Here is a 22,192-nt window from a genome sequence, read left to right as displayed (position 1 = left end):
GATCCTGTTCATCCAGGCCCTAAGTCTGGATGAGACGAGATAGTTTGGGAGGTAATTGGAGCTCGACTTGCCTGTGAAGAGAGGTGAGGCATAGGTCGAGGGAAGTAAGTGTGTGTGTGTGTGTGTGTGTGTGTGTGTTGCGTGGTAGACTGAGAGCGAAAAAGCCGGCCTATAAATCAGTTTAATCTATGAACCTGACTGACACCTAGAGGTAAAATAGACCAACTGGAGAAACCAAAGGCCTTTGGAGAGAGAAAGGGAGGGAGGGAAGAGGGACTGAAAGATGGAAGACTGAGTGAGGAGAGTGAGAGGGGGAGGGGGATAAAAGACAGGAAACCTGAACCAAGTGCTGCGAGGGCCTGAACAGAACCATAAAAACTCTAATAATGCTGTAGTCACTACCACTGGATATTGCAGTGCAAGATTGGATATTCGGGTGGAAAACAAATATGTTGCCTACGAACATTTTACTGACACGTTAAATATCGATATATTTGCGACTTACCAAATACGTAAATGAACCACGTACCCTCATTACGTTAATAGAAAACGCAATCGGGTCGCAATTACATTTTGTACAGAACGCATTTGCCGTTGCAGTTAAGTTGTATAGAAATGTAGTTTTTAGGAGACGGGGTTGAAAACAGAATTAGGAAACAAACTTTTTAAAGGGGAAAAAAAAAGAAAAAAATTTTTCTTGGAAAATCTTCTGGGCGATATTACATTTTCAACTAGGGAGTGACACATAAATTGAAGCCACGCCCACACTGATACTGACAAAATGAAAGATGATTACATGTCAAGGGTTTTCTATCCACCCGCATGAAAATCCTTCAATCTCGTCTTCCTCTTTTTTCAGTTCGACGTGGGCTGGTAAACAAGAATCAAGGATCTAGATTCGGATTTTAAGCTTCTGAAATAAATAGATTTTGGTCCGAAAAACTTGCCTCAGAAATGCAACTGTGACCCGGCCCGCATTGCTCACGTTACATTGTGAGCACCAAGCTGCTCATGCTGCGGCCATACTTGCGTTTCTCTACCTGGTGCGTCTCCTTTCATAGATGTTCTCACAAATCCCTGCGCTGAGGCACACTTTGGAGGCGAAGTGTCAGATTTTGTCAGGGGAAAAACGGGACAGGCATTTTCTGGCAGTTCCTGCTGAAGGCGCGAATCAATGTCAGGCGTCTGACGGACTGAAGTTATTTGAACAAACAGGCTGTTTAAAGAGGTGATGTTTTACTGTTTGACACAGTGACATGACTCATGATGTTTAAACCATAAAGGCAGCTCCCCAGCTGTTGCACCTTCAATCAAATGAAAATTACTTTCTGCTGGAGTGCAGAGAAAGAAAAAGCCAAGTCAATGCCAGCATGATTATTTCTTTGTCTATATTTAAGCTAGAGCTCAGTCTGTCATCCAGGTTTACTCCCTGTTGCCCCTCTTGCACTTCTGGTCACCGAACCAATGACGTGATTTGACGAAACGTCTGTCTTCACCTGATCTGTTGCCTTTATCATAAATACTGAGCACAAATTTCCAGTTGAAATTCAGAACATAAGAACATCTGCCAAGTACTGTAGATGTCAGTGTTCGTTTAACTCTAAAATGCACTGGACCACAAACGGTAGCTCAGCGTGAGTTGACAAAGTACCTGAAAGACAAAAATAAATGTGTTCTCCCCTGGTTTGGTGAGCAATGCTGCACCTGTTCAATTCTGATTTGATTACATACCATTCAATGCTTCTTGGTTATGGGAAGTTTAAAACTGCAGGAGTAAACATCCCCAAAATGACGTCTGGAGAATAGTTGCAAGCATCACTGGGGTTGATGGTGTGGTCTGAAGTGTTTAGTTGTTTTATGTCCAAAGGCAATATCAAAAAAAACGAAAAGATACATAATTAGCAGGTTTGACACCGCAGACCACTATGAAATCAGGGCTACTGGGAAGAACAGGATGACCCATATACCAAGCTGCTCTCGCTGTGAATAAGGAGTTAGGTTATAAAACAGCTTTGCAGTTTCTTCAAGTAAAAACTTGTATTCTGAGGTCAAAAAGTAAAGTCTGAGGTGCTGTTCCAAAAACCGCAAACAGTGAGACACATCAAGCAGGAGGCATGATTTTGGGCTTACTTGGAGACAGAAAAGAGAAAAGATTTCCAAAAAAGGGAGGTAGCTTTAGAGTTACTGAGACAGAACAAAGAAAGCAGAGATTTAGAAGGTTTAAGAGTTATTGAGACAGAGGTAGTAGAGGAGGTGAAGACAGGAGAGAATTTGGTCTTTAGAGATGAGAAGAGGAGAAGAAATGAGCAGTAGGTGTTAAATGGAAGGTTACAGATTGTGGTAGTCTGGCTCAAGGTTTTTTGTGGGACGACACTTAAGGGCAACAAGTGGGGGTTGACCCGCTGAACAGTCCTAAACTTAAACTAAAACTTCACCTTTTCAGCCACATTTAGCCCACAATTACACATTTTTAAACCAAATCCTTGCTGATTGTGCAGCATGGAACTCCGAAAATAACTAAATTAAGAAAGGCAGTTTTGTTTCCTTCGGTTTCACAAATTTCACACGGACATTTTCATCTCTTTGTCACCTAAAAAAACGGCAAAGAAGTCAAATAAAATGCTAAAAAATGTTTTAATAGCATACGGACCAGATCTGAGAAAGAAGGAAAGAGTAAAGGAGAGAAAAGACAGAGAGAAACTAAGGGTGAGATAAAAATAGAGCTAGAGGGGGAGAGAGAGAGGAGCGGTATTATTGGTAATTGAAAGATAAAATGGTAATCATCCAGAAGGGGTGAAAGATTAGAGCACTCCTTTTTCATCTAGGTGGCAGGCACATGGGAGCGATGGAGATGGGGAGAAAAGGGGAGCTAAGTGGTGGGAAGGACTGGGGGGAGATGGAGTAAGAGGACAAAGAGGAAAGAGAAAGGTGCAAGGGACAACTGGAGAGGAAGACAGAAAAGAGTGATCTGCTCAAATTTCACTTTTCCACCACTCATCCTTCTTCATAATAGAACTGTCAAATCAACGTGGAGCTTAACGCGAAGCTGCTCTCCTGCCGCTCGCTCTCTTTCTTTTACTCTCTATCTATTTATTCCTCCTTTTTCTCCATTTCCACTTCTCTTACTCACTTTTCACCCTCTCTCACACTCTAATAACTCTACTCCTTTCTATTTGTTTCTTACTGCCGTTGCCGCAGCCTTTTCTGTATCTCTTACCCCACCTGACTCACTTCTAATAGCCTAATCATAGTTTGTCCTTTTTTTTTTTTTTTTACTTCGCTTTCTCTTGCCCCTTGCTGTTAGTTACTCCTTCTCTCCCATTATCTCTACATAACTTCTCTACTTCTCTTCCTGTTTTGACCTCCATGTATTAGTAACCTTCCTTCCTTCCTCTTTGCCTGGGCATTTTTCTGTCTTCCTCCTCCTACCATCATTTTGCAATCACTCTAAATTATCTCCCTCTTTCAGGTATGTAAATTTTGCACAAAACGCTCTGCACTAACACGGCACTGGTTGCCTGCGTTCTGAATATTTGATTGAGGATAAATCCCGCTTCCACGCTAGAAGGCTTTACTCTGAGTGGAACAGGCAAATGTGTAGCATTATTTGTAAAACAGCGCTGTTTAGAGGCAATGAAGTTGTCTCTACCCTGAGATACGACCCATTGGCACATAACAACAACAATAACAATAATACGACCTGTGGGAGCATACCAGCGCCCCGGTCGTGGATAGGTTAGGTATGTGGTTAAGTTCAGGCACAAAAACTACTTGGTTAGATTTAGGAAAAGATGGTCGTTTGGGTTAAAATAAGTGCTTCCCTAAGGTTGGAGGACCTTTGTCGTCCCAGTAAAATTAGTAAGCATCGGATTCACACGGTCTCCGGTGTCAAAGTCTTGTGTTTTGTCGACCCATCCATCCACCCCAACTTCCTCCTGATGCAGACACCTCACTCTGTATATTACGACACCTATATTATGAGTTTTCATCTTGTTTTTCTCGGCCAAAATTTTATTGACAACTTATTTATTATAAGCAGTTCGGCCTAAATAAAACCAAAACCCCACTGTTGTCATGAACGATAGAAATGATGACCAAAACTACAAAAAAAAAAACCCCAAAACTCGAAATAGCTCTTTTGAAAGTAATTTCAGGAATTTTTGAAGGTTATTTGAGTTGAAATCAAAGATAACCTCGGAGTGTTCCCAGAGGAATCCCTCCATTTTATTTGCATTTGGCATTGATGAACTCTGACAGCATCTCCATCATGTACCTTTACCATGCCGAGGCCCTCAGCGACTTGATGACAAATTAAGAAGCTAACTATAGATCCTGTGTACAGACTTAATCCAACAATTTAACCTGTAGCTAAAATAAGATAAGCTTATGCCTAGAACCCAGACATAACAATAATAATCTCTTTGGACAGTTCTACAGGACAAGAGTTTGCTGATGCACTCAAACACTGGTGTGTTTAACCTATGACCTTGCAGCCACAGTATGGTCTTTCCGACTGTCCAAACAGCCCCACTAAGATGATGAGAGGAGGAGGAATGAGATAATCCTACCACAGCTCTCTCCTGCTTTTCAATTCCTCTCTCTGCGGGTTTATGTGGCAAAAACACTATGAAGAATATTCTCTCTGCGTGTCATTCTCACTGTTGCTAGCTCTCTTCAATAAGCTTCACTGCAGCATCACTTAGGGAGAATGATTTGTCTCTCTCTCTTTCTCAATTTGTCTTCACCGTGGGCTGACAAAAGAAAAATGCCATAGAGGAATGTTCTCAGTTTTTCTCTCCTTGTCTTGCTGTCTTGTCCTTTACTTCTTTTTGCCCTGTATATATCTCTTCAACAATCCCTTAGACGAATACTGCTTGTTTGACTATAGGATTTCCATCCAAATACAGTCCTGGTCAAAAATGCAGGCACCCCAATTGTGTACTTGAATTTCAAGTACATATAAAAAGTTTCTTGGCTGCTGGTAGTTTCTGCCACTCTTCCATTGCTATGTGTTCTATCTCTTTTACATTTGCAGGAGTCCTTTTTGCATCTCCATAGGTTTTAAATGGGATTTAGGTCAGGACTCACTGTTGGCAAGTTTAAAACAGTCCATCGTTTCCTTTTCAACCATTTTTTTGAGCTGGTGGATGTGTGCTCTGGGTCATTGTTCTGCTTCTCCTCATACCTAGTTTTCTGACACTGGGTAGCACATTTCGTTCTAAAATGCCTCGGTAAACTTCTGATATCATCAATCCTGGGATACACTCAGCGCCTCCAGTAACAGAGGCAGCATAGCAGCCCCACGGCATGAGAGACCCTCCAGCAAGTTTTACTGTAGATAGAATGGTCTTTTCCTTGTGGGCTTTGTTTCGTCACCTATAATCACCTGCGTGATTGGCCAACACAGCACCTTGCCTGATGACATAGGTGCAGATAATGTTGAAACAGATCCAACTTTTTTAGCATGAAACGGTTTTGGAGGAGCCTGCCGTGCCCCCTCCCCCACTGCACAAATGCCCTCCCCGCTTTCAATTGAATAAAAAGGGCCACAGTTTTTAATAGAGAGCAAATTTCAGTGCGAGCAAGATGTTAAAGACTATGCAAGGATGTGTCAAATATTTTATCTGAAGCATACTGATAGCTTAAACCAAATGAGGTCATTTGATCATATTTACTTTGTTACAGTCATTATTTAAGGGAAACAGATAAAGGCATGGATGGGGATTGAACCCATGATCTTTGGTTTACGAGACCAATGCCTTACCACTTGGCCACCATGCCACTGCTGTGAAAAGTTAAAGAAATTCAATTATCCTTGGGTTCAATTATCCATGCACAACGGTATGTAAAGTTTACTCAGAATGGTGTCAAAAACCAAAATTTCCAGAGAGCAGAAACAGCTTGTTGATGAGAGAAGTCATAGGGAGGTCAGACTATCTACAGCATACTGATACCTTAAACCTAATTTGATCACATTTAGTCTCATTACTGACAAATACATTTTAAAGGCATAGATGGGGATTGAACCCATGATCTTTGGTTTACGAGACCAATGCCTTACCACTTGGCCACCATGCCACTGCTGTGTAATCAGGAACTGTTGAAAAAGTGATTTCAAAATCTTTGCCAGTCGCCTTGCAGCCTTTGGAACTGTTATATTTTTGAATTATAGCAATTCTGATGCTCTCAGACAGCTCTCTTGTCTAATGAGTACTGACTACTCCTGGGTTTCAATATGTTGACGGGTGTCAGCTGGTGTGAAACCATCGCAAGATGGTCTCCACTTTTTATTTGTTGTTGTCGTTCAACAACATTTCATTAAAGTATTCTGATTATACAGGATCGGTTCATTTGCATTTATTTCTGAAGGTATTCCTTATTCTGTAGCTATTTCAAATTCAGGGGTTCAAATAATTTTGTCCAGGACTGTACTATTAATTATTTTGCAAATCTCGTTCTGGGCAATAGCCATGAAGGCCATTGAAGATGATGAATTAAAAATTTAAAAACTCAAAATGCAGAAATGCAACTCAAAAGGGAAAGGAATTAACATGACTCAAACGGTTTCCAAAGTAACAAAGGAAACCACTGGTAAGTCAACTCTGTGATATAACATTGACGTTCAATTCACATTTAAAAACTAAATGCTCTTTGCACCTTTCACCAGAAATAAGGGAAGATAAGGTAACTATACGGTGACCAGAAGACGCTCCTCTCGAACATACACTCAATGAGCACTTTATTAGGAACACCTGTACACCTGCTTATTTTTGCATCAGTTTTTGCATCAATTATCCATGCACAACAGTCTCTAAAGTTTACTCAGAATGGTGATGAAAAACCAAAATAAACCAGAGAGCAGCAACAGCTTGTTGCTGAGAGAAGTCATAGGAGAACGGTCAGAATATCTAGAGCATACTGATACCTTAAACCCAATGAGGTAATTTGATCACATTTAGTTTCATTACTGACGAATACATTTTAAAGGCATAGATGGGGATTGAACCCATGATCTTTGGTTTACGAGACCAACGCCTTACCACTTGGCCACCATGCCTTTCTGACACGAATGGATGAAATGGATCTGAATTTTAATCTACAGTAACTGAATATCAAGTGCAATTCCTGCGGGATCCTCAAATGTATGTCAACTGCTAAAAGATTCTCAGTGTGTATTTGTCTCATATGTGTGTACAGCTGTGTTTCCTTTAGCAAGACAGTCAACAACAACCTGGTCTCACTGCAGATGTATCTGCTCAATTCATTAAATACTTTCTTTTACTGTAGCTAAAAAGACCTTCTCCACTGTACACTCACGAGCACTTTACTAGGAACATCTGTACACCTGCCTATTCATGGAATTATCCAATCAGCCAATCATGTGGCAGAGGTGCAGTGCACAAAATCATGCAGATACGGGTCATGAAGGGGATCAGGGATGGTTGAAGCTGACAGAGAGGCCACAACTTTTTTTACAACTGTGATGAGCAGAAAAGCATCTGAGAATGAACAAGACGTCCAACCTTGAGGCGGATGAGCTACAGCAGCAGAAGACCACGTCGGGTTCCACTCATGTCAGCCAAGAACAGAAAGCTGAGGCTGCAGTGGGCAGAGACTCACAGAAACTGGACAGTTGAAGACTGGAAAAATGTAGCCTGGTCTGAAGAATCTGGATTTCTGCTGAGGCATGTAGATGGTATGGCCAGAATTTGGCGTCAGCAGCTTGAATTCATGGACCCATCCTGCCCTCCATGGTGGTGTAATGGTGTGGGGAATGTTTTCTTGGACCACTTTTGGCCCCCTTAATACCAATCAATCATGGTCTGAATGCCACAGCCTGTCTGAGTGTTGATGCTGACTATGTGCATCCCTTAATGGCCACAGTTTACCATCATCTAATGGCTACTTCCAGCAGGATAATGCTCCATGTCACAAAGCAAAAATCGTCTCAAACTGGTTTCATTTACTTAACAATGAGTTCAGTGGACTCCAGTGGCCTCCCCGGTCACCAGATCTGGATCCAGTAGAACAACTGTGGGATGTAGTAGAATGGGAGACTGGCAGCTTGAATGTGCAGCTGACAAATCTGCAGATTTGATGATGCGATCAAGTCAACATGGACCAGAATCTCCAAAGTTTGAGGCTGTTTTCAGAGCAAAGAGACGCCCTTCCTAGTATAAGTATTGTGCTGCTAATCAGTAAGTGTATATCAAAAGACAGAAATGGGTCTCTAAATTAATAATGTCATCCGTTTTACATTAAATGACAATTGAGTCATTGGTGAAATAATCAAAGTAAAATTTGCCTGACTTTAAATAAATATTTACTAAAAATTTAAACACATTTCATACATGATCTATGAGGTCCCATGAATATTACCAGATCAAACTTTATATTGATTCTATTGTGTTTAAGCCCTCACTTTCAGTAGGTGTCCATACAGTGACTTTGCATTATGCCATGTATTGCCTGAACACTCTAATATTTACAAGTTATTCAACATGTTATTCTTTTATTTTCGATTCTGCCCCCCCGCTTTTTTTTAATCTCTGCCTCTCTTTTTCCAGGCCCTGAATGTTGCAGGGCGAGTAATCTGTTGGAGTACTTTCTTTTTCATCGTTTCTTTTCGCAGCGGGATTGCACAGAAACATTTTCTGAAGGAATATTTTTTGTTTTTGTGCAGGTGTGGTACCTACTTCTGTGTGATATCATATGTCATAGCTGTGCGGAATCAAAAGTTGCTGTCTGCATACTCGTTTAAATGCCATCCCAGAAAGAGGCCTGAAGATGAGAATTGGAACCAGGTTACTCATTCATCTCACAGGATTGGGATTGTGGGGAAGTAAAAAGAGAGGAGAGGGAGGGATATGCTGAAATAGGAAGAAGATGGAAGAGAGGAAATGGAGCGAACAGTGTGGATAAGTCAGGATGTGGTGGGGAGGACGACATGGCAAAGAGGAGGGAAGAAAGGAAAATGGAAATGGTAGATGGAGTGGAAATCAAAGCTAAAAGCAGGGGAAAGGTGGAGACTACATTGATTTACAACATACGCAGGAAGGAGGGTGTAGAAAAGACTTAAAGAGGAAGGAGTGAAAAGTGACAAGCTGAAGGAATCAGTGGTGCATTCAGCCAGAATGCCTAAACCATTTCCTTCAGTTCTGTCCATTTTCTCATCCCATTATCAATTTCAACAGGGTTGAGACGCATGAAGGGTCTTGTATTTGTCTACTAAATGACTGCAAGAGACATTTTTTGTGTGTGCAATTGCGATGAATTAGAAAGTGTTGCATATTTGTTAAATGATGTAATCAGATCTTTCCAAAAGTTTTTTTACTTTTGTAGTTTTACTGTAGGTTATTATTTGTTGTTTCTTTTTATTTATTTCTCTTATTTTATTAGATTGTTGAAAGGACACCGAAAAAAAACAAAAAACTTTGCCATCATGTAAGTGGCACATCTCTTTCATGTCTTTTAATTGAATTGAATCAATAATACTTAAAAATAATAACTTAAAATAATACTAAAATGTTAAAGCAGGGTCGATTTATTTATTTGTTTATTTTTTGGCCTTGAGGGCAGCAAAATAAGTTGTAAACATAGATGATATAACGAACAGTTGCCTATTTATGCATTGAACAGGCACGGAGCAACATAGGCATTCATTTAGACTCCTGTTTGTGTCCACCTGGCAAATGTGAGTCCAGTATTCACCCTCTTTCTACCTCTGTTTTGGTCTCCACCAACTCATTATGGGAAACTGTAGCTGCTAAATATTCCACTTTCTTCTTCATCTAGCTGCTAACTGCTGTCTGTCATTAGGTGCTGGGTGGGTAGTGTACAGAGGCAGTCCTGTCTCCTAGAAATTATATTCATACACATCTAAACTGCTTTCCCTGTTACGTTGTGGTGGCAATGTAGCCACCGGCGAGATTATGTTCACAGACAATGTCTTAGTTATTTATTTATTTATTTAATTAATTAATTACTTTAATGAATGAAGCATTACATTTATTAACAGCAAAAGAGTCACCAGGATTGGAGTGGATAGCAGGCGTACAACATGCATGACTGTCCCACCAGAGACCAGAGTTCACATTCACAGTCCTGTCTGTGGTTGGTTTTAGGCAACAGAAGCACTTTGGTTAAGGTTGGGGAAACGTATTTGTGACTTGCCAAATATGGAAATGAGCAATATATCCTCATTACATTAATAGGAAATATATTCACAGTGAAACATCCTACAAAACCAATTTTTTGTTGCAAACTACCGAGCATATAAATGTAATTTCTAGGATACAGGGTTGACAGGGGGTTTATGCGGACTTTTCCCAAATGTCTGCTGCTGCGGCAGAAAATGTGGTTTATTAAAGTGCTAGGACTGAACCAAAACAATGAGTGAAAATTTGCTAAAATGCTCCTTAGCTGAGTAGAACTACATATCGGGCGATTATTCTGTCTAGGTTTCTGGCTGCGAGAGATCCCTTTCAACTTACATTTAGAGATTCAGCCCATTGTTAGCACAAAATTGTTGATTAGGTCAACTTTAAAGCGGGAGACATAAATTCTGAGCTAGAATATGATAGACAGATACATTACTAAATATTATAACATAAATAAAGTAATATTTAAAGTTACTTTTGCAGATTGTGACATTTGATGACTTGGATATATGTATGTCAAGCTTCATACTTATGCAGCCATGGCAAAATCACACAACTTCATGTCTCTGTCTCACTATCTTGTGCTCAGTTTTCAGTGACCATTGCCAGTATCCAGAAAAGTAGGGAAAGTGGCAGACAGAGCTTAAAAACCAAAAAATATTCCCATTAAGCCACTGCTGAACTGCCTGCATAGTTTTCGTTTACAGAAAAGTATTTGGGGAAAAAGGCCTCTAAAAACTTTGGTGTCTATCCATCACAGTTGAAGAGCAGTTTAAATGATATTTGGTGAAGCCATCATTGTTACAGATAACTGGTACACAAACAAACACAAACTCTGGGTTCCCAGATGTATTTTTCCCTGGGAATATGGGAGTAGATTTCAGCAAAAATATCCATCAGTTATACAGGGAACCCGATTCCTGATATTCAACCCTAACATGGATAAAATTTCTGTAAGAAAACTGCTCTTTCCTGAGTAGTTTTTTGTGGGATGAATGTAGAAACGGCATTTTCTGAGATATTACTTTAATCTCCAATATTTAAAGAGAGGAAGATTCTTCAGCATAAATTTGGGAACCAAATGTATCATGTATTTATGCTTATCACAATCATCGTGTATAATATATTTGTCAATAAGATATAAATAATTTTAAATTTTATTTTACTGCTTTAAATGTGCTTACATATAAATACCGAACCATACAACAAAGCAGCTTTACCAAAAGGTCTCAGAACCCTTGTCCTCTCTTTTTTGCATCTTTGACATTGCAAAGACTGAGGCATAATTTCTTTTAACCCCATATATTTTCCCCCATATTTTTGGCTGGACCACAACAGCGAGACTATTCTTACAAACACAAATTTCTGTGACTGACCAACTGAGCGATGAAGTTACACCATTGGCCAGCCGAATGCTTGGAAGTAACTGCTGGTTAACATGTAGACTTAATGGGCCGCTTGGCTTTTTCGAGCAGGCCTTAGCTACTTTCCATTGAGAGATTAACGAGGGAAAAAATGTTCTCGAAAGTACTTATAACTCCTTCATGCTACGAATAATCTCATGCTAGCACCACCCACTTGTTATGAAAGATGTTCTGACAAAAATATTTAATAGTATTTAGTCTTAGTTAGCATACGACTGTCCATATTAACATATCTTTGTTTTATTTTATAATAGCTGAACAGAATTTTGAACTGTTAAACTGTTAAAAACTGTTAAATTGTTTCCGACTCAAACCCACTGCAGACATTTTACTAGCATATTGCCAGGACAGAGATCACATCAGGACAAAGCAAACATTTGCATTTACAAATGCTTGATGTGAGAGCTGCTCTGCATTAATGTCATCCATCAACCTTTTCCCTGAGCCTGTTTGTCCATGTCGTTCTGTAGCACTGAAGGTAATGACCTATGCTATGTCTGTTAATGATCCAAGCGTGTGTCTGTGTTTCACTGTTCTTTCTTTTTCTATTTTCAACAATCGTCATTTTAAAGCTTGAGGTGCTTCAGATAAAACGACTGTTGTGGCTGTACTGATCAGTTTGGTACATTTTTTGTGCTTAAAGCCAAAAATGTATACACCAATCGGGCAAATATATTTCACACGAAAGACGCAGTAAAAAAATGCACTTTATTTACAGTGTGAACACCAATATATAATTTAAAAGAATGGAACTTTAAATTGCATTCTTATCCCACTTTCTCTAACCATAGTGTAGTTTTATTAATTCAGCACAGAGTTAAATTTTTTAAATACTGTAAGGAAGCAGGTCCTTATATAACTGGAGCCTTATTTTATGACACACCCTTCATTACTTCTTTACCTCCTTCCTGCTCCTCCTGACACTTCTGTTCTTCACAGATCATTAAATGGAAGGATGGATGAAAGGATGGACAGATACGTAGACGGATAGGTGGAAGGATGAGGAAAGACAAACATAAACACACACCGGTGAACACGCCGTCTCCTCCAACGTGTCATTTCTCTGATACAATGAGGGGAATCTTTATCTTTTTTTGTGTTTGTGTGTGTGTTAGTGACTCAGTGTATGTTGCATATGTATTTTCTGTGCACATGCATTTTCATTTGGAGTTTTTTTTTGTATGTTTTCTGATTTGTTATCTCTATGCTCTGGTGTGGTTAGGTTAAGGCAACTAAACAGTCTAAACTATCCACCCTAACCTGCTCTCTAATGTGTTTTGCAAAACAATATAAATGTTACATTACTTCTGCCTTTAATTCTGGGACACAGAACGACCACAAGAGAACCTTTTGTCAGGAAAATGTATGCATAGGTTAAAGTGTTTCAACAAGTTTTTCTTAAAGGATCGTTTCCCTGGTTAAGGTTGGGTCATGTCTTTGATTTTTTGGCGTGTTTTGTGTGTAAGCATACTTAATGCCATACAGCACTACTAGACAGACTGGAAGACTGGGTTGGACTTTGAGACACAGTTACACAATTACAAAAGTCCTTGCTCCAGGACAGGAATTATTTTGTCTTAAATGGCAACTATGCATCCAAGCGGGCCTACGTGATGTGTGGAGTTCCTCAAGGCTCAATCCTCAGACCTTTGTTATTTAACCCTTACATGCTTCCATTAGATAAAATTATGCAAAAAAGGTCACTAAATGACTACATGCCCATAAACTCTCTATGGATTGGATGTGTTGATGAACTTGCTTCAGATAAACAGACAAAACTGAAATAGCTGTGTTTGGTGCAAATGAAGAAAGTCTGAGAGTCAGTCCTAATCTCAACTCGCTGTCACGTTAGATTACTGTAACAATCCCTTCTCAGGTCTCTAAAAAAAAATCAATCACAACGCTGCCACTAGCATCCTAAAAAGGATGAATAAAACTGAACACATATTCTCAGGTCTCTGTATTAGCATCTTCTGTGTCATATAATTGATTTTAAATTACTACTGCTTGTTTATAACTCTGAATAGCCAGAACCAATATAAATCTCTAACTGTCTTTTGCCCTCTCATCTCTAAAGGTGTTGTCAGTTGAAAAACTGGCCTTTTACAAAGTATTTTAAAGTATCGCAGTGCTGCCCCTATCAGTCATTATACTAAAGTTTTTTTTCCCAAGTGTCTGATATCTCATATTGGAGCACAACTATTAAAATCTACCTCAAAAACAATGCCACATCCCGATAAAGGAAGTCTGCCTCAGTAAATGGCGGATTTATCTCCTAGTCAAATCAAGTCAGTTCAGTTTTATTTATATTGCATCAAATCATAACAGAGGTTATCTCAGGACACTTTTCATATAGAGCAGGTCTAGACCAGAGGGGTGGAGAGACAGAGAAAGAGCAGGAGGAAAGAGAACATAGAACAATGCAGGTACCGCATAAGTCGAAGTGTCTGAGCATAAATCTGTTGAAATCCGTGTGTCGGTCCTGATAACCAAAGAGCACTGATTCAGCCGCGTTTTCAGAAAGATGCTAGTTCAGAATGTATCTCTACAAATCAGTCTAGCAGGTTTCTGTATTCAGTGTTTCTCCCAGGCAGATTTACCGCTGTGACTGGCAGGTGTGTATCTTACAGTCTCACCACAAAACACATTCGTCCTTTTAGGAGCTGTGTGCCATCATGCTCTGAAATGCGTTTCACTGTCAGAACTTTCATATTAAACTCTGAGCTCTGCTTGATGATGATAACAATGATATTCGTATGAATAGTGATTAGATGTAGCTGATACTGCCCGGAACTAGTGATGGCAGAAAAAGATAAGAATTTTATCTATCTCTGCCTTCTTCTCTCTACTTTCTCCCCTCCCATCCTCCTCTTCTCCATTTTCCTTTTACCATAAATTCTCCGATAATGGCCTTTATTTACCTCAAGTGCAGAGAGAACCAGACCTTGATTTAATATCAGCCAGGGGCATCATTTTCCCCTGGAGATATGAGGGTAGGTTGTTCATGTCCCTGTCTCTTTTCAAAATCCCATTTTAGTCCCCCTCTCTTTTATAGTTTCAGGATGAACGTGAGTTATGAGAATAGTTTACCATATTTTAGTTCTTGTTCCATGTGTCTCTTTTTTAACAGAAATACCCGTCTCACACACTCACTCACTTTGTTTAGCTACAGTCAATGAAACCAAACATTGACTACACAGATATTTCACATTAAAAAACCTTCCATCAGCTCAAAGGCTGTGACCCCTGTCATTCCTGTGATTCTGTCATGTGCAGAATATGTTGAACATCTCTGACAGCACCTTAACACTGATTGAGCGAACAACAAGATATGCACAAATAGAATTAATCAGCGGATGAAAATGGTATTTGTCTCCCTGTCTTTTTTGATTTTCCCCCTCTTTTTTTGGGCTTTTCTTTTTGTCTCTCTCTTCGCATACTACGTTACAGCACTTCTCTCCCCTCTGCTCCCTAACAGTCGCCTTCCAGGCCCCTCTGCTCAAAGAGGTAAACACCATGTAGGCAACCAGCCTGCCTGCAACATATTACTATATTCACCGAGTCTGTGTGTGTGTAGGCCTTAAGGGTAGTGGTGATAATACAAGGCAAACAGTGTCCATTATTGCTGTATGAAACCTTTTGACATATGGGAGGGAACACACGCTGGCTTCATGTCGGGCTGTTTTACGACTTCACAAACCCACACAGTCTCTCTCCCACACACACGCACACACACACACCAAAAAGTCATTGTCCCTCTGACGCAGTCTGTTCCATTTACACAGGCAAACACATTCACACACATTTGCAACATGCTGTGCTTTTGTATAAAACATAAACACGCAATTACTGACAGCCCTCCTGTCGTTTTTTGTATTCGTTAAATTTCCTCTTTGAACTGCAGAGGGCTTCTGAACCAGGTCTAATATCTAATGAACACACACACACACACACAGCAGTGGGGAACATCTTTCATATTTGTTGACAGATATTGCTGAGCAATTAATCCAAACTGAAGCTGAGTTAAATTGTATTTTCACATAACAGAATTAATGTTTGGGTCTTGGTTTGTCATTTTGGACAACACAGAGCATACTCTCGCAAAAAATTGGAGCCGATATAAAGTAACGCGGCAGGTCCAAACATGAATGTCTGGTCACAAACCTGCTTCCCCACCCTTTAGTGTTCTTTTTTCCTTTCCAAATGATCAACACCGATCAGCCACCATGTTAAAACCGCTGACAGGTGAAGTGAATAACATGGATTATCTCATTACAGCGGCATCTGTCAAGGGGTGGGATATATTAGGCAGCAGGCGAACAGTCAGTTCTTGAAGTTGATGTGCTGGAAGCAGGAAAAATGGACAAGCGAAAGGATCTGAGTTACTTTGACAAGGGCCAAATTGTGCTGGCGAGACAGCCGGTTCAGAGCCTCTCCAAAACGGCAACTCTTGCTGTGTGTTCTCAGAATGCAGTGGTCAGTACTTGCCAAGAGTGGTCCAAGGAAGGACAACTTGTGACGGGGTCAAGGGCGCCCAAGGCTCATTGATGCAGTTGGGGAGCTGACAGAAGCTACAGAAGAGCTACTGTAGCACAAATGTTCAATGCTGTCTATGATAGAAAGCTGTCAGAACTCACAGTGCATCGCAGCTCGCTGTGTGTCGGGCTGTGTAGCTGCAAACGGACGGTCGGAGTGCCTAAGCTGACCCCTGTCCACGTGAGCGTCAGAACTGGACCATGGAGCACTGGAAGAAGGTGGCCTGGCCCTGCCACACTGCAAAGAGTGTTCAGGAATGGCTTTAGGAACGTGAAAAAGAGTTCAAGGTGTTGACTTGGCCTCCGAATTCCCCAGATCTAAGCATCCATGGGATGCGCTGGAAAAACAAGTCTGATCCGTGGAGGCCCCACCTCACACTTTAAAGGACTTAAAAGATCTGCTGCCGCCGTCTTGGTGCCTGCCAAAGGACTCCTTCAGAGGTCTTGTGGAGTCCATGACTCGACATGGCAGAGCTGTTTTGGCGGCACGAGGGGGACCCTACACAATATCACGCAGGTGGTTTTAATGTAATGCCCGATCGGTGTATATTTGAACACAAAGCTCACGGTATGTGTGTGTTTTGGGGGTTGCCAAGTCACAGGTTTGAATTGGGAGTTTTTCTATGGAAAAAAAATGTGCCCTTTACGGCCAAATGTATCATGATATCAGATTAATGGTAGTCTATACTTGCATTACTTAACAGCACTGCACCTCAGCAGCCTGAAGCTAATGTTACTCATCAGCCAAGATTTTCTGTTTTTGTTGTTTGGCCAACATACAGACTTAGCTACAGCTGAGTAAATTTGCCAGTGACAGTTGTTATAACTGCCAACTAACACCTTCAGCTCCAAGACACGGTTAATTATGTAAGTCAGATGAAAAGATCTGACAACTGCACTCTTTTAAATCTTGGTTTTGACTTAAAAAAAAACCACAAAAAAAAAACCTGTCCTATTTTTGATCCCACAGTATCCCCCGGCAGCCTCGTTTCATTGCCACACTCTGAACTCCTACCTGCTCAGTTACGCTGAAACAGCACGGCAGCTAAAAGTCTTCAAGGTAAAGGAGTGACTCAGACTCACATCAGTATTGTGACCGTGTCTGACGGGAAGTGTGTGAGTGTGTGTGTGTGTGTGTGTGTGTGTGTCTCCATGAGCGTATGTGTGCGTACCCTCCAGATGGACCTGAACATAGTGTGGAAGGTGTTCCTGCCAGAGGCCCTGGGTGAAGACAGATCGTAACAGCTTTCACACAAACACCCTGAAACCTGCTCGGATATTACAAGGCCATGAAAGGTCTCCAGGCATCTGCTGTCTTTGTGTTTGTGTTTGTGTGTCATACATGTGTGGAATGGATGTGTGTGTGTGGAAGATTTAATAGAAAATTATAGTTCAATGGAGTCCGCGTGTGAGTGTGTGTGTGTGTATGTGTGTGTAAAAGACAAAGACGAAACACATCTCACAGACTTTTGGGGAAATGCCTTCATTCCTCCTCGAAGTATCAAGGCCATAGAGGCATTTGGTCTGTCTGGTCTGTTGGTACGTGTGTGGGTCTATGTGTAAATGTATATGTTCTTTTATTTTTACTTTTATTTATGTTTTTAAATTGTTTTGGGGAACCCTAACGTACATGTTCTACTATGTATGTTTACTTACAGTGACAATGAGGTCGAAGGTCTAACATTCAACTTTGCAGTTATTCACGTCCATATTATTAAGGTAGCCGTGTACAACATGAAGCCCTTTTTATGCACAGTCACTACAACGTTAGGACAAGCAGCGGGACAGCAATCCCAGACATGGACATGGCAATCAAATGAGCGTACACCTCCTTGACTGTTTAAGTCAGAGTGGACCTTAGTTCAACTGTTCATGTGTTCCGCATGTTGAATCAACCCTGTCTCCGAGAAATGATGCTTATATACAGCAAAACCGAGACTGCCCGCCTGTAAAACATGACTCCATAGGTCACCTGTTCAAGCGGCTTATAGCGACCCGTAGTTACGATTTATTGTTAAGCGGCCTCCAGCGACCTCCGATACCCCTTGCTGCTGGTGCACTCCTACGGACTGTATCTGAGAAAAGGGACAAGTGACCTTTACGGTCATGTAGGTTGGAGGACGTGTTGACTAAACTGCAACAGCAAATACACCAGATTATTTTTTTCTGTTAATGTAACGAGGATTATGTCGTCGATAGTCGTATTTGGCAAGTCCCAAATAAATTGGTCAACAGTGATTTAAGACCAAACATGTTACTAACATTTAACAAAAACCATGATCTTTCCCTAACCTTAACCAAAGTGCCTTTGCTGCCTAACTATAGGTGTGAACCCGGGTCTATGATATGAAGGTTCTGTGCCCTGTACGCCTGCCATTCGTCCCCAGCCACCACCTAGCACATCTACTGCCATTTATAAATGTGCGGCCTCATTCATTCAAAAACACAATGCCTGCGAACGTAATCCCTCCAAGGATTACGTTCCCCACAAAATGTATTTGCTGTTTGCAGTTTAGTTGTACAAAAAATGTCATTTCTAGGGGAAAAAAGATAAGACTTTCACTGTGTCTACGCAGGCTTTGTAGTGAAAGCAGCGTGTCGTCGGTGCAGCACCGGCAGCTTCAGTCCTCTTTCAGCGTCTACACAGGATCTGTTACGGCACAGAGTACCACACAGAGACCAAAATACAATCACCGTGGTTACCTGCTTAAAACAAATCAGACTGGAAGCCCAAAAAAAGATGCTTAAGAGCGATACCAGCATAGATACTAAGCGTCTGCCGATATTTGACACCATGCGTGTTGCAACTTGCCCAATTGCTTTGTTCCCTAAAATTGTAGGACTGGTGTATGAAAAGGGCGACAGTACCCAAATTGTTCATCTGATGTGGATGTAAACGTATCAGATACAGATGCATTTCTCCCTTTACCCTCCCTTTACTCACAGGCATACGGCATAGTGCTAGACATGATGGAAGCCCTTTTTTATAGATATAGAATATGTAACATTGCTGCGTTCATCTATCTGTTAAAACAATGGCTTATTGTCACTCAGACATACTCTAGTCGTCTTTACGTAGATGTTTTCGTTTGCGCTTTATTCCGACAGGAACACTGAAAGAGGCACAATGCTTGTGGGGCGTTTGGCCCCTGACGTGCGAGAGGGAGCGGTGGTACTTCTGAGAACAGCAGTGGGTTTAAAAAGTAACGATATGAGGGAGCAATGGTGTGTTTTGTTCTGTCACATGCTGAATCACAGTCAAGGGCGCCAGAATCATTTCAGAAGTGAGGTGGGCCAAAATGTGTGTGTGTGTGTGTGTGGCAATAGATACACTGAAGACTTCACATGACTGAAAACGATTTGGGTAACGTATTTAACAACAAACTTTATTTTGGAAGAAAACAAAAACAAGCGAACAGAAGCAGCTCGGTTAATTTGCTAACGTTGCTTACATGAAACCTCAACTCCTTGGCTCCCTTCACCCACTGATTGATGCATGAGTTTTGGAAAAGGATGTGATTTTTGACACAAAATGCATCAACGGTGAACCAAAGGTTTAAGATGAAAGTCAGCAATTTGTCCTTGTTGTCACTGTCTCTGGTAAATGCCACTGTGCCGCAACACAACTAACACAATGAAAAATGTGTCACTGTCTTAATACTATATACAGTGTGTGTGTGTGTGTGTGTGTGTGCAGCATCTCTGTTCGTATTCACTCACCTGGCTGAGCTTGTGCCTGCTATCACATCATGTTTGCTTGTGCCGAATTTTCAGCTCCTGCTTGTAATCCCTCAACGCCTCATCAGTCCTGGACGCCGAAGCCAAATGCGATGTGACACTCTAATAATCACCCAAAGAGCACAGCGTAGGTGTGCCAAAAGGATTAATGTTACACCAAGTATGTCAATACACACATCTGAGAAGAGTTACACATAAGCAAATAATGCACCGCGTGGGAGGCTAATTGTGAATGTGTATGCATGTGTGAGGGTGTGATGGGGCTTACAGGCTTCGGAAATGCCCGAGCCAGAGAAGGTATCACGCAAGAGATCCAGATTATGCTGGTGTATGTATAGTATGTACTGAAGAGGCAATGCATATAATGCCATCCCTTTAAAGCTGAGCCGAAGTCTTCCTGGGGGCTTTATGGAGCTTGTAGACGCCCACCTATGCAGATTAGAGGAAAGGGAATGTACACTGTATTAATACACCCGCGATGAAGACGTGGTCTCGGTCATCCATCTGCGCTGTGATAGTGGAAGTTAGCGTAGCTCCCCATGAAGTATGTGTGAAGAGTGACGCTGGGGTGGATGGATGGATGGGTTGACGGAACACAGGACTTTGACACAGGAGAACGCAGGAAACCGATAGACGTCATGGTTTCTCTCGGCCAGGACTGTCACACGGCCTCGACCGCGTGTTTATTATGGTAACCGTGACGATGAAGGTCCACTAACCTTATGGAAGCACTTACTGTGACCAAACCATAATTATCCATGGTTTAATCACCGCAAGTTATCCTTTTCATATTGTCACATCGTTTTCACGTTGTCATTTGACATACTGTTATTAAAAATGATCAACCGGCTCTTCTAGGCAAGGCTCTTAATTCCCGACTGCTCCCGTGTAGCTGCTCAGGGGCAACGTGCTGCGCTCCGCCGCCTCCATTCGCCGATGTGTGTAACGCCACCAGCATAAAAGAGGGTGTTCCAGAAAAACTACCTCTGGATACAAGGAGCGAAAACAAGGTACCACGTGACTTCAAAAGTAGCACAATCAATCACCGAGATCAAGAGCAGGCGTTACTGAAGGGGATGCTACACAGTGTGCCGCAAATAATCGCAAAGTGTTGCGATCAAACTGCCAGAAAAGTCTACCGCAAAGAAATGCGGAGCAGCTGTGTAGGTAGTCTTTGTTAAAGTTTTGAGAGAGGTAGGTACAAATGTGATTTTGTGGCACAACTCTGAATTCAACGCTTTATCACAAAGCATAAAATCTGAGCACTACAGAGATGAATATATCATCTGAAAGAGATAAAAGAGGTTTTCATCTTTTAATCCTACAGTATAACAGCATTGACAGTCTGCATTGTGTCTTTATCTGGTTTTTCATCAGAAAGGAAATGTCTGCCAGCCGAGTGAGGAAAATTCTTTTTTGTCTAATTGTTATTTCTACTGACTGGAGGCGCTTTTGAGTATCCATATATTGAGTTATCTCGATTTCTCCTTCTTTTTCTTCTTTTTTTCCAAGCAAGCACCATAAATGAGTAAAATTATCTCATGCTATTGTTGAAGAGTATAAAATTAAATGACACTAATGCTTAATGTTTGATTTTTTTAAAAATGTTTTAAACAGAGTTGTTCTTCTGTCTCTGATTAGTCACAGGTGGCCTGGGCAACCTCGTTTTCGGAGTTCATCTCCCTCTAAATGAATTAAGTTGTCCCTTTTTTTCTATTCTAATTGAAATGAATCCTCCAGGTTCATTTTTTCTATGGAGTGGCAGCAGATGTTAATTTAAAACCAGTCTATAAAAGGCTGAAACGGGGAGGGAGATGAGTCCCTGAGAGATGAGATTGGAGAAACAGGTTTTGTGTTTGTGTGTGTCTGTGTGTGTGTGTGTGTGTGTGTGTGTGTGTGTGTGTGTGTGTGTGTGTGTGCTTGGAGGGGTACTGTGGGCAGAAAAGATTGACTTTATCTCTACATTTTAATTTGTCTTAATGTTTTAACGGTACCTGAAATTATATTCCCAAATTTCCCCCGCTTACGTTATCCAGTCGTGCTGAGATAGTTCCAGGTTTATTTAGAGATATTCCATGTCACTACCCTAATACAACAGCCCTGCATTACATTTGGGTTGCAGTGACCAATGTTTTGAAAATTTGAACATAAGAAAAATCCTCAACCTGTGTTGAAAATAAGCTGGTAAGAGAGAACACAGCAAAGATAGAGGGAACAACCAAAGACATCCGCCAAAACATAAAATGCACTGTAATATCTGCTGTACTGAATATTAACAGTACTAAGTCTGTGGAATTCATTGAGAAAGGAAAGTTTGGGAAGAGAGACTCAAATA

The 22,192-nt window shown here is 41.0% G+C and overlaps 3 non-coding genes across 3 annotated transcripts; all 3 read right to left on the bottom strand.

Annotated features, from left to right (window-relative positions):
* Positions 1-5,709: 5,709 nt before the first annotated feature.
* On the bottom strand, positions 5,710-5,781 carry trnat-cgu. The gene has a single exon. It is a non-coding gene; the product is annotated as a tRNA-Thr (tRNA).
* Positions 5,782-6,006: 225 nt separating this feature from the next.
* On the bottom strand, positions 6,007-6,078 carry trnat-cgu. Its single transcript has one exon. It is a non-coding gene; the product is annotated as a tRNA-Thr (tRNA).
* Positions 6,079-6,985: 907 nt separating this feature from the next.
* Positions 6,986-7,057, bottom strand: trnat-cgu. Its single transcript has one exon. It is a non-coding gene; the product is annotated as a tRNA-Thr (tRNA).
* Between the last annotated feature and the right edge of the window lie 15,135 nt (positions 7,058-22,192).

The sequence above is a fragment of the Xiphias gladius genome, chromosome 21 (genome assembly GCF_016859285.1).
Source record: "Xiphias gladius isolate SHS-SW01 ecotype Sanya breed wild chromosome 21, ASM1685928v1, whole genome shotgun sequence".
NCBI classification, from domain to species: Eukaryota; Metazoa; Chordata; class Actinopteri; order Istiophoriformes; family Xiphiidae; genus Xiphias; species Xiphias gladius.
Note: the sequence above shows the minus strand (reverse complement) of the source record. Positions and strands in the feature narration are given on the sequence as shown.